This window comes from Aphelocoma coerulescens, chromosome 15 (assembly GCF_041296385.1).
Source record: "Aphelocoma coerulescens isolate FSJ_1873_10779 chromosome 15, UR_Acoe_1.0, whole genome shotgun sequence".
Classification (NCBI taxonomy): Eukaryota; Metazoa; Chordata; class Aves; order Passeriformes; family Corvidae; genus Aphelocoma; species Aphelocoma coerulescens.
Genome location: NC_091029.1, coordinates 14,132,337 through 14,149,728, shown reverse-complemented (window position 1 = coordinate 14,149,728; position 17,392 = coordinate 14,132,337). Strand labels below are relative to the sequence as shown.

Sequence of the window (17,392 nt, the reverse complement as noted above, 5' to 3'; positions counted from 1 at the left end):
GTAATGTATGCACAGGATGAGCTGCCAGCCTGGGGGACACGGGGGTTATTCCTCCAATGGATCCATCAATCTGCAGTGTGAGAGGGTCAGAACAGCAGCACCTGCGCACGTCCAGGGGCAATGCTGCACATCCCATCAGCCCATTCTGAGCAGTGATTCCATTGCAGGATCAGTAGGAACAAGACCCATATCAAGTCTGTGCTGGAGACAAGGTCACGTCCAGCGTCCGTAACCTTCGACAGGACCATGGGACAAACTGCTCCCATTTCCTGCCCTGGCTTATCCCGATGTCTCGGGCTGGGAGAGCTCCATGTCTGGGTTTTTTGGAGATGGACTGGACTGTTTACAGCACAGCAGAACAGGATTGGCTGTGAGTAAATGACACGGTGACAGAGCTCCTGCTGAGGAGGAGTTTGCACTGTAGGGGGGAAGCAGAGCTTTGCCCCACAGCTCCTGCAGGGAGGACCAGGTTCTGCAGCAACAGCCATCCCATGCTTGCCCTGGAAACTACACACAGAAATAAGCATATTTTGACAGTGTATTAAAGCAGTGTTTAATATCTGGTTCTGTTTTGATTAATGGATAATTTAACCGTATAAGGAGCTCCTCCGGTGTACTGGCACTGAGAGATTCCCTTCCATGTACAACTGGAGTAGTTTTATTCCTGTGATCCTCAGTGAAGTACTACACCATAATAGGTGAAAATCTCCCATAAACATTCACAATAAACCCTTACTTTTCTATATCAAGTGAGTTTTGTGTGTGTTGAACATGGAAGTTTATTGATTTATTATTAGCTGTGTAAAATGTGACTTGTCAAAACAGGCTGGTTTAGAATTGTTTCCCACAATTTTTAAGATGAACAGAAGTCATTCCCAGACCGTTGATGGTTACCAAAGAAATAATCCAAAATAACATCCTGAATAACTAAACTAGGCTGCAGGGCTGCCATGACCACTGCAATGTATTTATTTTCTCTACATTCAGGGACAAACCCTGCTCTTGATATCAGTTAATACCAAAGGCAACACGGAGCAAGAAGGAAGGCAAGTCCCTGGATCAAGGACAGCATTTATCCTCATCCCATATACACCGAAATACGGGACAATGACAGATGGCACAGAAGGCTGGTCAGTACATCTGCCAGTATGAAAATAAAAAGTCAGAGTACGGCAATGCAGGCTTTCGGTTTTCATGCTGAAAGCTCAACCGATTTGAAAGAACTGTGCAGGATTCCTGCTCTGGAAATGGGCTGTGATCCATCTCCAGTGGGATTGTCACTGGCAGATCAAACCACAGCAATCCAACAGTGCTGCTCAGCAGGTGAGGAGCATGTGCATCCTCCCACCAACACGCTGAAGTTAGGAACAGTTAAGGCATGTCAGCTTAGAAAAATCCTGTCTGCAGTAGATGAACAGAGGCTATAGGGCAGATAAACAGAGCAGATCAACAGAGGCAGTTTCCCTGCAGCAGAAATTCAGATCACTTAAAATTTTATGTGCTAAATTATCTTTTTTAAATAAAATCTGATTTTTACTAAATCTAATCAATACCGGATAAAACCGGCCAAACCCAAAGGGTCTCCTGGATCTCTGAAATAAAATTCCTGCAGTGAAATCCCAGCGAACATTCCTCCCTTGGCAGAGGGATGGTGAGTGATGCAGTCAGCATTGTACCGCACCATGTAGCTCGAGGCACTGAGGATTACTGAGTCCATTATTTGTTACATTTGTGCTACACTTCAGAGCAGTGCTGATTTAGAATTACAACTATTTTGAATTATTTAAGATGTCAGTACCAAGAACTGATTCTGCAAGTTTATTATATTCATTATGAATTAAAATTCATTGTGATGAGACACTGGATCCTGCCCTATTTAGAAAGCACAGACGTTGTTGTCACCATATTTCTACTGTAATACAGGATATAGACTTTAAAATACAATATAAATGCATACCAAAAAAGAAACATGGAGGTTATTAAAGTTATTTCCAGGTTAATGCCAAAACAAACATGTATTTTCCAATGGAAATTCTGAGCTTTTTAAGATGTATGTCCTTAAAAATCAGGAACTTGCTTATATCTGTAGCAGCATTACCAGGTATTCTAAAAACAATAGTACCAGCTGGTGAAAACTACCAAATGGATTATAATTAACTAGAAGATTGTCAGAATGGATGCAGTATTTCTTGCTTTAGCATACTCAAAATACCAACACATCAGGAAAAATTGCACATAAAGCTTCTAAAATCCCTGCTGTTATCACCCTCCTGCCATCTCTGTCTGAAGCACTGTATTTCCACACAGGGTCTGAAATGGGTCCTTTGGAAAATCCATTTCCATAAAAGATCTGATACTCTTTCAAACAGGAATGCAGGCAGATAAGCTCATATATTCAACGTGCCCCATAACTTATTCATGGCACATGAGTAAGTTGCGTGTTAGTTACATGTGGAATCTCCCCAAAAGCCCTCTTTTTGTGCTGTTAGTCTCAGCATTTCTTAAATACCATCCAGGCCTCAGAACTGTCGTGAGCAGTTGTGCTCTGGAGATCAGGACTGAAAAAAATCCTTTTGAATATTAATAACCCCAAACTCCAGCATGAGCCTGACGAGGGCTGATGGAGGTTCGCCAACCAACTATTGCCATTTTTTTCCAGCCTAAGGCATAAACTGACCTTTCCTTAACAACTCGGCCTGCAAAGTTTAAATGCTGAGTTCCCTGAAATTGAAGCTTTCTGTGGCAGTTTTATCACAGATAACACAGCTATCAGTTACTCTGGCTCACAACTCCAGCTCTATGGGTGACTGGCAGAGTCAAAATGATTTGTCTGTGGGTCACAGACCCAAACAGAGCTGAAGCTGTGGAAAAAGGCTTCCCCCTACCCCTCATAAAGTGGATAAAAATATTATCCTTTCTCTTAAGATTTGTGTTGCATGCTGGCCATCAGTGGGCAATTAACTTTATCCAAATTAAGTCAGCCCAGTTTTCAGTCTCACACCCGAACTGCAGTAGCTGTGTGTGAAGTCAGTGATGAAATCATGTTCAGCAGAGAAACAAAAAGGGTATTTAACACTCGAGCATGGCGGAGTATCAAACCACATTTACATTGGGAGTTTCGTTTTCATAAATTAATGCTGCTCTAGGAGTAAAGCCACAAGTCATTAGTGATCCCTCAGTAACTGCTTTAGACAATTCCTTATTTAATATGTCCTTGTAGCACAGATTCACTCAAAGCCACAGCTGAGTTTGTCACCAAACAACTTCGCTCTGTGCTCTACTGGATTCAAACCTGCACATTAAAGAAAAGCATCAACATGGGATAACACAGAAATTTCTTTGTAACAGCTTGTCAAAAATTACCTAAATTCTGTCTTGATTTATATGACAATTAACTCTGAAAGCTAGAAATTTAATGCATCTGATAATCTTGGCTTGAAATGGCTTTGATCTCAGTAGCCATTTGTGAGACATGATTACTCTAAAAGCCCCTGTAACCTGAACGAGCACTGTGAGTGGATAAGCATTGCTCTGTGTGTTTTATAGGGCTACATTATGTATGTGCAGTCTGAAAGGTCACATTATTTGTTTACGTAACACACGTGGTGTTCTTACAAATAACAGCTCTGAGCTCCTCAGTAACCAAACATTCCCTCACGTGGCAACACTGAGCTGGAACAACCAACCAGTGCTGTGCAAACCAGGCATGGGAGACCTAAAAAAATTTGAAATATGGGAACAAAACCAGCTTCAATGCCCTACAAGGACCCAGACTAACAGGTATGAGGTACAAGGGGAAATAATACGTAAACATCAGATAATTTCTCAGACTGCTCATAGCATGGGGGAAAAATGAAGCAGACACTGCCACTTACTCCTGCTTGTTTAAATTAGGGAGGGGCTGTGTGAAGCTTTAAAATTATTTTATCCAAAATCTTCCAAGATAATCAGATAGTTCTCCTCAAATCCTAAAAATGGAGCTCAAAAATAATGAAAATGAAAATCTCATAAAAGAAAAGACAGGTGTTTCTTATAACCAAAGGACCTAATTTTCTCACAAGCAGCCAGGCTTCCCTCTCTCCCTGCTTTATAAGTTAAGCAGCACTGGCATGGTAACACAGTGCACAGTAATTCACAAGTTAACAGACACCACAATTCATTTGCTCTCTCCCAATTTAAATTCCTGCAGCCTCAGTCACAGGGATGCTCTCCAGACATGCACACAGGCTCTGTCACCACAGTCGGCAGCCAGAGCACAACCAGGGTGCGTCCTTTCCACGTCTGAGCCGTACAAATAAAGCCCAGCCTGTCACAGGCTCCTCCTCTGCTCTGCAAGGCCAGCACTGCCTTGTTTTTGCTGCCTGCTAATGTAGGTTAATGCACCCTTCTCCCCTTCGCCCCTGGGAGGCTGAGTGCTATTATCCAAAGTAGCATTATATTAGATTAAGGCCATTCAGAAAGGAAGATTCCTGGGAAAAACCAGCAAACTGAAGGGGAAGAAGGGCCACACGTCCATTTCTTGTTGTCATTAAGTTCACTGCACATAAAATTAAATTTATCGGTTTCATTCACAAAGCAAGTACCTCAACAGGGGGAACTGTGGTTACCCAGTTTGTTCAACACAGAAATAAGAGGAAGAATGTTGTTCTCAAAATCTCAAAACTATTAATGCAGTTTTGATTTGTGCTGCTTACTGTGGGCTCCTCAAGGGAAAAGGAGAAGTAAAACGTTATATTGTGAGTTTTATGTCACAGATTCATACAGCCTTAAAAAGAAATTCAGACTCTCCAGGCATTAAATCCCTGTACCCACTTTCAGTGTGAGCAAAGTTTAGTTTCTCCAGCAGGTGAACACCAGCACGGGGAGCTCTCCAGTGAGGAAGCAGCCCTGCTCTCAGAACGTGGGAGCTGGGGACCTTCTGACTATCTCACATCCATTTAAAAATGGCAGCTGGAAAAGGATTTGTAAGTGCTGCAAGACTTGATCCCCCTCTAAGTTCATTTCTTCCCACAAACCAAATCTTCTGATATCTTTACATGATTATAAACCTGTAATAATAACCCAGCATTTTCAATTACAGAACACAAAGAGAAATGAATCCTGATGGAGACCGTCATTATTCCTAGGACTTGCAGCTGAACTCTTATATGTGGCAGAACAACAGCACTACTGCAAAACGAACGAAAATCATGTTCAACTATACCTTGATAAATTAAACGAAAAGCCAAAACCCAACCCATAAATACCCCCCAAAGTGACAAAGCAAAGCCAAGTGCCTAAATCTCTCCACGTTTCCTCGCACAGCACACCTTGCTCAAGCACCAAGGACCAAGCATATAATGCCCTTCACACGTCTACTGAAGAGCACAGGGTTTAATGAGCTACACAGAACGGAGACAAAGTTTTAAGAGACCTGAACCTCATTTTACAGCATGGTCTCAGAGAAAATTTGTTCTCCTTTGCTGTATGGTGTGTAAAAGAGCCTGCAAAAGCTGTGAACACCTCCTAATACACACTGAAATTTGTGCTATAAGCCTGCTGCCAGCTGTCCTTTAGGAGGATGGCTGCACAAACTTATTTCACATGTGTCCATTATGCAGTATGATCACAATTAATGGAATAAATTTTATGATTCAAAACAAATTAAGCAACATGTAGAAAATTCTAAAACCATGAAAAATGCATTAATTTATTCATTGCCATGCATTTGTGATCTTTCCACTTTCCAAATACAGTTTAATTGACTTGTTTAGAGACCAATTAATCCCTTTACATTTAAGTCAATCACTGAATCCTCTCCAAATAATTTAGCTCCTACATGCTGCCTCCCATTTGATGTCCCTGGAGAATGACTGCAGTTGAAACAGGTGGCACACAAATCACATTTAGGAATGGAGAAAGAACTGTACTAGCAGGGATATGAAGCATTAGAGATGCACAATTCAGTTAACCATGTTCTCTCTCTGATCTCCACTACTCCAGCTCCCAATCACGTCCCGAAAGTTTGGGGGGTTTTAAATGACAACTGCAGGTCACACATAATTATTTTAATTTTCTTTAGTTTCTAGTCCTCACCTACCTACTGCTCTTCTCTTCATTTCTTTGCAAGGCACATGGAAATAATTCAGTGTCAAAGATAGGGAGAGGAGGGTTTGTCACCATGGAAATCGTTCCTCAGGTGGGGAACAGAGGTATTGGACACCAAACCAGCAACCTCCAGCAACAAAATCTTACGAGGTTGGAAAAATCCAAACATACTGAGTTTTTTGCCTATTAAAACCACTGACAATCTCACCAGTACTGGAATGGGACAGAACATTTTATTTTCCCACAAAATAACACCTTAAAGGGTATCAGAATGAATGTAGGATTTCTCTATTTAAACAGTAAAATAGATCTGAAGATGAGCCAAGGAATTCACCCCTTCTGTAAGGTGCTCAACCAAGCAAAAAGCTTGAAAAGAAAAATTATTTCAAGTAAGCTAAAAGCAGCTCCTGAAACCACATGAAGGTCAAGTAGAAAATAAAGGAGAGTATTATTTTTGTACATCAGTCCTGATTGTTGGATTTTAAACATTTACACAGACACATGATAAACAAGTTATCTGAAACCTAAAGAAAGTATGTTCCAAGAACACAATTCAAGAAAAATCATGAGAAGGAAAAATAATTATTCTCATATCAAATGCAAGATTTCATGTTTTCAGTTCCACCAAGTAATCTTATAATAAAAATTATTTTTTCCCTAGTTTTCCTCTTCAATTAAGAACAAGTTTCTACCTGAAAATGAAAATTAAAAAAAAAACAGCTCCACCAGTGCAGAAAAACATTTCTGCAGTGAGAAGTACTTTATAGAAATGCCTGAAATACCAGTTCTGTGTCTTGGCAGGACTTTGAAACTCCAGCTGGTGCCACCAAGTGAGTGAACCAGACAGAGCTGGGGTGCCCAGCACCCACCCACCGTGGGACACTGACACAGAGTGACCCCCCAGAGAAAGGGAAACCAGGATCTTTATCCATCCTCCATCTCCAGCAGTTCCCAATTTCTCCATTGTGAGACCTGTGGGAGCTTTGTGCAAGCCCTCAGTGAGCTCAGCCTCTGCGAGCCCAGTGCCTGTGCCCTGGCCTGTGTTGCCATCCAGAGTGCTGACCCAGGAGCTCTGCCAGGCCCAACAATTCCTGAGGCAGGAATGTGCTGCAGCCATCGCTTTGTGCTGAATTCTCACCCACGGACAGAAACAAAACGTTTCAAACTTTCAGGCTTGTTCTGTGGCGCTGCCTGTGGTGGTGGCACGGGTTGGTTTGCTGTTCAGAATGACTTCAACCCAAACATGGAAACAGAATTAAAGAAATCGCTCTAAAAGCTGGATTAGCCTATTAAGTACCAGGCAGAAATGACACTGCTCTGCCATGTGTACACAGCTCTCCACATGTGTAATGCTGAGCACTGTGCCCAGTGCAACCCCATAGAGAAGTAGGAAGAAGGGTGCAGTTTGCACTGATCTTCCAGTCAGCCTCAGCAGACCCAGCACTGGAAGGGAACAGAACCACAAGGAAAAGCTGAACTCAGCTGTTAAAAGGTAAAGCAGCCATGCTTACATGGACTCCACTGTGTTCAAACAGTACAAGCTCACAAAACTTCTCTGACAACCCCTAAAACGTCATTATTTCTAACAGGTCACTGAGATTTGGCAAGATTTTCCTCAAGGTCAGAAATAATTCTCTTCATGCTTTCAATTAAATACTGTTAAATTTTGACTGAGTTATAGGGTGAAGGAAAAGTAAATAACCACTTCCCAATTTTGGTTCTTCCTCCCCCAACCTGGTCATTTGACAGGCTGCCAAAATTTCTGAACGTTCAAACTCCAGTGTGTGCTACAGCTATGACTGTTACCATCCTATTCCCAGGAACAGAGGAAACACTGAGTTACCAATGAACGTGGGGGAGAAGGGAAATGAGTTAGACTGAAATCACAGTGATACCCCTCAGTGTAGTCTGCAGCTTCAGGATCCAAGTTTTTCCTGTGTAGCCCAGAGAAACTGTCTCACACTATAATTAATAAATGGAACCACAAGAAAAGGAGTTGTACAGCCATTTCCTCTCCTCTTCGTTTTTTAACATCAGCAAGAGTCTCTGGTGGCTCTTCAAACATTAGTCTCTGTGTTTGTACATCCTCCCCTCTGTGCTGGGGACAACTGTGCAGCCTCACCCCATCCTCAGTCTGCTCTCCAGGGAGATCTACCAGCCCTGAGCTGTCTGCATCCACCTCTGCTCCAACAGAAGACAGCTGAGAGCAGAAAACAGAAATTTCTTGGTAACACTGAATTGCTCCTTTTTCACCCCAGGCACCTGAAGACAGGCAGAGTCTTCACAATATTGTGTTTACCTAACCTGTGAAAGGGAAGGTGGCTTCCTTTTGAAAATATTCTGGTAAATGGTGGGACTGCTCAGCAGCCTGATCTCTATCAGGAAACACGAGCAGGTTTTTGAAGGAGTGAGCACAATAGGCTTCATAATCTCAGCACTGTTCCCACAGAGATGTCAGGCCTCTGCACACAGGCCTGGATCAGGCTCCCTTGTTTCAGCACATTCAGCTACTGCAGGAGATACACTGACAAGTCCAGAAAAAAGGACATGTAATGCACGAGAGCAGGAGAGCAGAGAGGAAAATCAGAGTGAAGGTTATTTACAGTGCATGGGCTTTTGTGTGGAATAGGTTGGTAACGCCGAGATTGAAGATGAATGAAGTAAAGAACATGCAAACTATTTCACTTCTTCCTCAGTACCCAGGCTGCCCACCCAATCTACCCATCAGCAAAACAAAAGACTTCTTTGTTGATGCTCAGTGACCTATTCAAAAATCCCAGAGCAAAATGAGATGTTTCAAGTGCTGCAGAAGATCTTGAGAAGCAGAGATATCATTATTTACTGATGGCAATGGTTACATCACACAAAAAGGTACCACCAAGGTCCTTTATTTGGTCTCAAAAGCTTTCCTGACCTCACTGTCCTGGCAATGGCAGAACTGGCCTAGGGACACGTCCTCATCAAGAGAATGGCAGAAAGGTCAAGGCCACACTTGCATTTCATTCTAGAACTGAAGTCCAGCATGCAAGAGGCAATTGTTCCCCCAAAATCCACAGATTTAATAGAAGAGCAAACTTCAAAATGGCCAAAATACAAAAAGAATGTTTAAAAGTGCTACAAACATCATTCAGAAAGGAAAGAGTATTTTCTTAGCACTGATTTGCTTTTAAATTATTTTTAAAGGAATTAATCAGAAGGGGAAGATTATCTTACTAGTCCAACTGAGAAAAAATTCTGAATGGATCTGACATTTTTTGGGCAGGCAGAAAACACGAACTAAAATAGGCTACCAAGTTAAGGAGACACAGACCAAAGGAAAATACTGAACTTGTAAAATATGTTTCTTTTTAGGCGGGGGAAAATCAAGATCCTTATTCTGGAAAGTGGAGTACAGTAGTTTTGTTTGTGGGGGTTTGCTGTGTTTGGGGTTTTCTGAGGTATAGGTACTGTGAATGTAGATTCAGGGTAAGTCAAGCGTTTGCTGCAAAGAAAATCACAGGAGTGCTTTACATCCAGGAGCAGGGAACGTGTCATGAGCTATAAAAGATCTGCTGCATTCCTGCTGCGAACTCTGCTTGTTCCACACACCGTTCCTACAGTTATGTCTTATTTTGTTGCTCCCTCAAAGAACAGACTGCAGAAAGCACATCCTGGGAACTGCACCTTCCTCTTTGGCAGAGGAGACAAAATAAACAATCCCACTGTAGCACCTCTTGTGTCACTGATGGAATTGCCTGTTTGTATTTTAAACAGCACTGGCATAACAGAAATTAAAACTGCTCTTAAATAACAATGTACACCAGTAAGCCCATCAATAGTGTAAACAAAAGGTTTTGAATGTCTTAAATCAATATTTAGCAATTAAATTCTTCTCACATACCTACACAGAGCAGAGAAATGCCACTTCCAACTAGTACTTTCCAATTAGTACTTTGCAACTTCCTATATCCTACCACAAATCCATATAATGGAAGCATGAGGAAAAATACTACTGCTCCTGGATGAGAAAAGCTGGAGACAAATCAGTTTAAAGAAAGCACCTGAACAACTGGCTTAAGAAAAGTTTTCTAAGAAACAACCATATCCTGTTTCAGCAAAGAAAAAAATGAAGGTTCTGCCATTATTCTACATTCAACAAAATGACTGCAGCTTAGGAGTGAAAAAGGTAAAACAAATACAAGACTCTAAAATTTCTCATTAAGTTAAAATGCTACAGTAAGCAATGAAGCAAAATACCCAAATGGAAGAAAAAGTTTTCTTGTTCCCTCTCATCCTGTCAGCTTCAAGGACAAAATGCAAAAGGAGATGTAGGAAATCACTCTTTAGATCCATCCATAACGTTACATTCCTGTAGCTTAACTGCACCAAGGCAGAAAGATCGGCACTGGGGTAGGAAACTCTTTAGGATGTGGCAAACACTGCGGACAGGAACACAGACAAGCAATAAACAGCTTCACACAGGGTTTTGCTTCCACTTGATTCCCACTGCAGCATTGGCTGGCAACGCTGACCAGCTGACAAGACAAGGGTGTCACCTATCAGATGTCTGTGTTCTTGGCACTTACGGGAGACTTAAAGATTGGCCCAACCCAACAAATACATAAAAACCAGTTTCTTCATTAGTTTTCACTGGAGCAGGGCTCCACAAGAGTCGAATTCCTGCCCATGGAAGAGAAAAAGCTGAATACATGAATGAATGAACTCAAAGAATTTCTGCAAAAACAGAGGACTGGCACTTTAATGTGAGAAAGGAGAGCCTTGAAGGGCAGGCTGGATGATTAAAAGACTGGAGCACAGAAAGGAAATTGATTTATATTCTCATCTCATCATGTAACTTCTGGTCAAACACAACCACTTCGACTTAAGCACACAACTCCATCTACATTTCTCAATGAAATGAAGTTTATTAAGCAACTTCATAAAGGCCCACAGAGAATTCAAATGAAGCAAAAACAAACCAAGGAGCAGAACATTTATGATCTTGAGGAAGCAAAAGATCACACAGCATGTCCCAAGTGCAAACTACCAGAAGCAGCAGTGCAGCAGCTTGAAGTTATTAAATGTTACTGTGCTTCAATCACCAGCAACAGAATTTGACAGGAATCACTCAAACTTCAAAAAGAAAGTAAAGCCCCCATCCTCAACACAACCCCCCAGCTACATTAACCAGAGGCAAGAGGGATTTCACACCCTTTTGGTACTCCAGTGGCCTAAAGATCAAAGTCCCTACATTTCTTATGCATTGTGTGAACTACATCTTCCCTCTTTCAGACACTGTTAGTTAAGACATTTTTAAGACAGGCTTTCAGAGGAAAAAAAATTCCCTGAGAATACCAAAGAATACAGTTCTTATGTAAAAATTAAGTGTAAAGTTATCATTCATTAATATTAAAACCCATCAAGTGAGAGGTTTTGTCACACTGGCCAATAATCCCTAAGTGACAGAAGTTGTGAATATTTTATACTCATCCAGCCAGCAATTTGCAACAAATAGCAGCAATGAGACAATTTCTTTCTGTCAGTGTGTCTGAATCACACAGAAACTGCCAACACTACATAAAAAGCTACACTTCTGTATTTTACACAAATGGAACTTTCAACAGGTATCTGCTAGAAGAAGGCACGTTTCCACGATAGAAATGAAATGACGTGTTTATGAAAATACATGACATGTTCATATATAAGAATTACTTTTGTCGCACAGTCAGCTTCAAAGGGAGATCTGCATCCAAAATCCTGCAGGAATCTCCTGTCGTTTTACCCCCCAGGAGCAGGGCATCAGTTCTGTAATGGCTGGAAACTGCCAGCTGAATGTGCCACGGATCCTTCTAGAAGGAAATCTGAGCGCATAGTGAAGGAACACGATATTCTTATTTCAATCACACAACCAGTCCTGCACCAAGCTTCCATGGAAGCTGTTCTTTCTGGGACTCCTAATAATATCCAGAGTGACTTGAGAGATTCACAAGCAGCTCCTCTCATTCCAGACTTCTTGTCACTTCTGACTCATTTCACTGATTTCTTCTTGGGAATAAAGCCCCACCAAACACCAAGAGAACAAATACAAGGACCCAGCTTAAGCTGAATATGGAACACTTCAAGAGGATTTTCAGGTGTAAAAATCCTAACAAAACACAGCCAACCCTTGAGAACACTGCTGATGTAAGGAGCAGAGCTCCAACCCCTCTTCTCCTCACAGACAACGATGCTGGCAAAAGCCCCACTGGAAATGAATTTTTATAATCCAAGAGTTCACTTTTTTGGTTAATCTAGCTTCTCAAGACCTGCTTTAAACTGTTTGAATACAATATTTTGTGCAAATTTAAGCTACACCAGCATCAGACAGGTTTGGTGGTTTTCATTTCTTCATAAATTCTAAATAGAGAGAGATTTTTCAGTAGTCCTACTTGTTGGGTCACTACAGTCACCACCTGAGCTGGGACGTGTGAGGTGCTGCTGAAAAGAAGACATCTGTCTTAGGGTTTTAAACACCTTGTCTGTAAAAATATACATACACTGATCACACAGAGTACAGGTGAACTGTAAGGATAAGGTCAGCCATGTGAAAAAACTGGATTCCACACAGCTTGGTTTTTTCTCAGCCAAACAATACCAAGACTCTTAAAGTACCTAAAAACACGTGTCTCATGAGAACTTTGTAGTTTACTGTGGTTTTCCTCACAATTTTTGCTTCTAAAACATAAAGGCTGATGATAAGTAGTGCAATAGCAATCTAAGCTAGCCCTGAAATTTCCATTTCTAAACCTCTCTCCATAAAGCAGAAAGGATTTCAATTTTCCAGCAGCCATGGGAGGAGCAGGAATGGGGGAAATCATTTCAGAGAGATGCCAAATTTTATCACACATGGAAGTCTTAAAGAAATCTAAATCTAGGAAAATTATTAAGAAAGAAGGCACAGTCTGGTTTTGTATGAAACTACATAGATTTAATACCAAGGTAAGACAGTGCCAGCAAATGGCTTTAGCAGGTTCTGTTTTCCTTGTGTTGGGATCAGTTCATGAGCTGAGCACGAGGGAAGACTTCCTTCAGGGTTGAAAGGGTAATTTAGTTCCTATGGTCCATTAATTTCTTGGCTTCTTTCCCTAGCCTGCTCATTAGTGTGAAGTGCAGTGACGAGGTTTAGAATATGGAAGTTGAAACAGTACCAACAAAATTCCTTCACACAATGATTGCAAAACATCTATCAGAATCAGCAGGGCTTTGAGATTTTTTGACCTAGAATTCAGACTGGTGGCCTGCATCAATAACAATTTCTACCTTTAAAAATGGCACGAAGTCAGTTAATGACATTATTAATGGCTCCTCACAAGTATCCATCAGCGTTTGCTTCAACAGCCTCCAAACAGACAAACTAGTTTTACTTCAGCTGAATTAGTAGCAGATGGAGGAGATGCATTACCCTCAATCACAAGGTTAAACAGATAATTATGAAAAAACACCCGCAAGTCTCCGATATTATCTGATCCTATTAATGTTGCAGGCGACGGAGTAACACCGAGCCGAGCAGAGGAAGCAGGAGAATTATTTAGGTCACTTGAAGAAACAGACTTCTCTCTGATTTCTTTCTTTCCAATAGCACAGACTGCAAGTGAAGCAGCCAAATTTGGCAGCATGGAGGCAGATAGAAACCTGGGTGCGAGTTCTAGACTCCCAGGAAAAGCTCCCACCCTGCAGCAGGACTTCCCTGGATTAAACACCAACAGGATTTGACCCTTCCCTTCCAGAGGGCAGGACGAAGAAAAGGTTTATGTTTCATTCTGCTGGCCTGTGTAAGCCAACCCTGTCCTACACCTTTGTATTTTCCATCTGTAACATGCAAACAAGTTCCAACCCTTCCCACGTGGAATTTAGTGGTTAAAAAAAGATAACCATATTAAAGCACAAGGACTAGCCAGAAAAAAATTTATAATTGTCCTTCATGTTATTCCCACCCTTCAGGACAAGGGTGTTCAATTTCTTTTTGAAACCTGCAGTAAAAAAAAGGTAAAACCTCAGAAATTATTAATTCTTTTATTAGGGCCCACCTTAAATCTCAATGTTTAAAGTAGATTCTCAGCATAATAAAGGAAAAGTTTGAGTAAAAACAGATGTACATTAAAAAAAAGTTGAATTCAACCACTTCCTGGGGCTTGGCTGCTTCGCTGACAGCACTTGATGAAAGAATATAAAATTTACTAAGTCCTGCAACTCAAGATGTGCATTCTAGAACTTCCTGCAAGATGCACCCTTCCTGACGCACCTGGGTGGGTGCAAAGCGCACCCCACTCCTGGAGAATGTGTCTGTTCCCTGCACTGGAACAGAACTGTGCCTGCTTTTTCCTCAGGGGAGGTTTCTGTAACTGCCTGGAGGCCAATCCTGTGTCACTGTTCCACACAACACTTCAGTACACCTGACTGAGGAGAGGCAGATATTAAATAAGAACTCTGCAGCAGGATAATTTATTTCCCTGGAAAAGAATCAGACTGGGTAGTTCCTTTCTTGCTTTCAACAACAAACACTCTCCCAGTATTAAAATGGCCTGGGTGGAACAGCTCAGCTCACATTTTTCAACCATTAGCGAATGTTTTCCTAATGCTCCTGTTGAAAGACAAAATTTTAATAAAATCTGTTAAGATTCCTCAGATGCTACTATCTGTTAAGAAGACTAGGTCAAGCAAGTAGCAGACAGGAAAAATCTAAATATTGACTTAAAACGATGTTACCTGGCCACAAAATTGACGTGTAAAATTAAGCTCCTGAAAATACAACTACATATTTGAAGTGCTCCTTGAAATGAAAGCTCCGTTGTGTGCACTCTGCCAGCCGAATAATCCCATGGAATCAATTAGAAAAAAGAAATAACACTATGTGAGGAGACCATGGCATTTCTAAATATACATCCAGAGATACATACACAGCCATCTCTCAGCAATCTCAAATAATCACCAGGACAAAATCTAAAGGTCACATGGGGAGGAGGGAGGAAGCAGCAAACTCCCTTCATCCTGTGAGGAAACCCAGCCAAACACACCATGTACTTTGGAACATCATGTCATGGTGGGAAGTTTCAAGCGTGCGGAGGTGCATGGCAGGTATCAGATAAATTAATCACAAAAACACGTGAATTTAATTAAGCATTTAGCACAGGACAGAAGGACAGGAATACACAGTTCCTGTTTCTAAATGCGTTGGTAAAGCAGGAGGGGTTTTATTAATACCCATTCAGGACTGCTGAAGTGCTTTGCAAGTGGAAAGTCCAGCAGTGAATTAGGCACTTAGATGCTGGTTAAGCCCTCCCATCACACAATCTTCTATCCCAAACATAGCTAACACCTCCCTCAGGACACAGGCCAAATGTTGCCCAATTTTAAACAGAGCCATGGTTCCACATTCAGCTGGAGGATCCCTGGCAGCAGACTGGGCCAGGAAAAGAATCTCTTTGAAGCTGCTCATGAGTTTGGAATGTACAAAGGAAGACTGTATGTACCCTAATTCAGCCAGACAGGGAAGGCAGGACAGAGCTTTAAACAATCATGTGGTTCCAACGGCTTCACTGGAATGTGATAGTGTGAAATTATGTGCAGCTCAAGTGTTTTTTAAATAAGAACTTGAAGGAATCCAACTGCAGGGAAGGAGGCAGAGCACTATTAAACCAGCAGGCATCACACACAATCCTCTGTACCTGATGGTGCCACTCAAACTGCAGTTCCAAGCTCCTGCCTTCCCCCAGCCCAGAACTCCCTGTACTGCTGGGTGCTGGTGGTGCTCCCTGGGAGAGGTTCACCCCCAAGCTCTGGCTCCCGAGCACTGTTCTCCCCAGTTCACTTCACTTGTCATTGCTCAGGGGGTTTCCCTCAAACCTACAGCGATACTTTCGTATTTCCAAGAAACTCTTTTGAAAGACAAAAACCTAAACAGTGGTTAAGTATTCCTTTGCTCTCTGACTTTTGATATTTTAGGACAAGTCATTTGCTGTGTTTGGGGTTTGTTTGTAGTTGAAAATATCAAGTTTTAGGGTGTACTGGTACAGTAGGCCTGTGGTTGGGGTTTTCCAGCCCCAGTCCACACAAGCATAATTTAATTCTTCAAACATACCTAAATAAGGTTTTAAAAGTAACCCCAATGGAACTGTTGTCATGCAAAATGAACTGAGTGAAGTGTTCACCACATATTGATCTTAAAGCAATCCATTAGGCTTAGGAAATTTAAATTAATTCTAATTGCTGTTATTTCAGTTTTTATAGAAAAATTTCTACAGAAAAAACATTCATTTATTCAACTACAAAACAGAAAAGCAGCTCCATATAAGCATTTTGGTTTTCAACTAAAAATATCTGAAAATTATTCTCCTTAACTAAAAACCCAGTTAAAAACAAGAGCAGCAGCAACACATATCTATCTATAGCTATGCAAGATGATGTAATGTGTGTGCATATGCAGCAAGGATCCTACAGGCACAGTCCAGCATCCGTAGGCATCACATTTTTGGACTGCTTTTACAGTTTATTTCAGTATAAAGGGTCTCTAAACTAATAAACAAAGCAAAAAACCAAGGGGTTGTTAAAAAGATAATCACATGCAGGTGTGCCATTTGTATCAAGGCAGAACTTGAATCTCATTTGATCAGAGCCATTCTTTGGAGTATGGAAGGAGCCATCTCCCCTCTAGAAAAGCCATTATCACAGGAAATCTCTGACTTCACTGACAACAGGGATAAAAGCACCTCATAGAGGGTCAGGTTTGCATGGTCAGCAAAAAAGAAAGTAAAACCAGCTTTCCACTCCCCCTTCTCCTGGGAAGGCTGAATATTAGGCTATTAGGTAGTCAGATACATTATTTTATAGCTTGCAAAGCCCCTGGGTAATAAAGAATGAGTGCAACTGCCACAGGCAGCTTTACAGGAAATTGTGTGAAACAATGACAGATGCTGCAGAATTGTTTCAAAAACAAGAAAGCCAGGAAGAGCCGTGTGTCAGCTCAGGGGTTTTGCCCACAAACCACATTCTCTAACATGCTGACAGAAACTGTGTGCATAAAAATTGTGTTTGGGATTATGTGCACATGCTCACAAACAGCCCCATGAATGCAGAATTAAATAATTCTATCCATAATGAAACATTTCAACAAATAAGTATTTCTACTGTCACTCTCAGAAACAGGTGGATAAGCCTCACTCATTTAACAGGAATTACTTGAGAAGCTACAAAGGAAAGTAAACAGGAGTAACAAAATTAAAGCTTTCATATAGAAATTTCAAAAAAAGTTGAACCACTGGTCAAAAAAACTACTCAGGCATTTAAAATA

General features: G+C 41.3%; 1 protein-coding gene across 2 annotated transcripts in view; it reads right to left on the bottom strand.

Annotated features, from left to right (window-relative positions):
• MED13L (mediator complex subunit 13L) overlaps positions 1–17,392 on the bottom strand; it is a 212,344-nt gene that overhangs the window by 53,912 nt on the left and 141,040 nt on the right. The gene's annotated exons all lie outside the window — the stretch shown is intronic.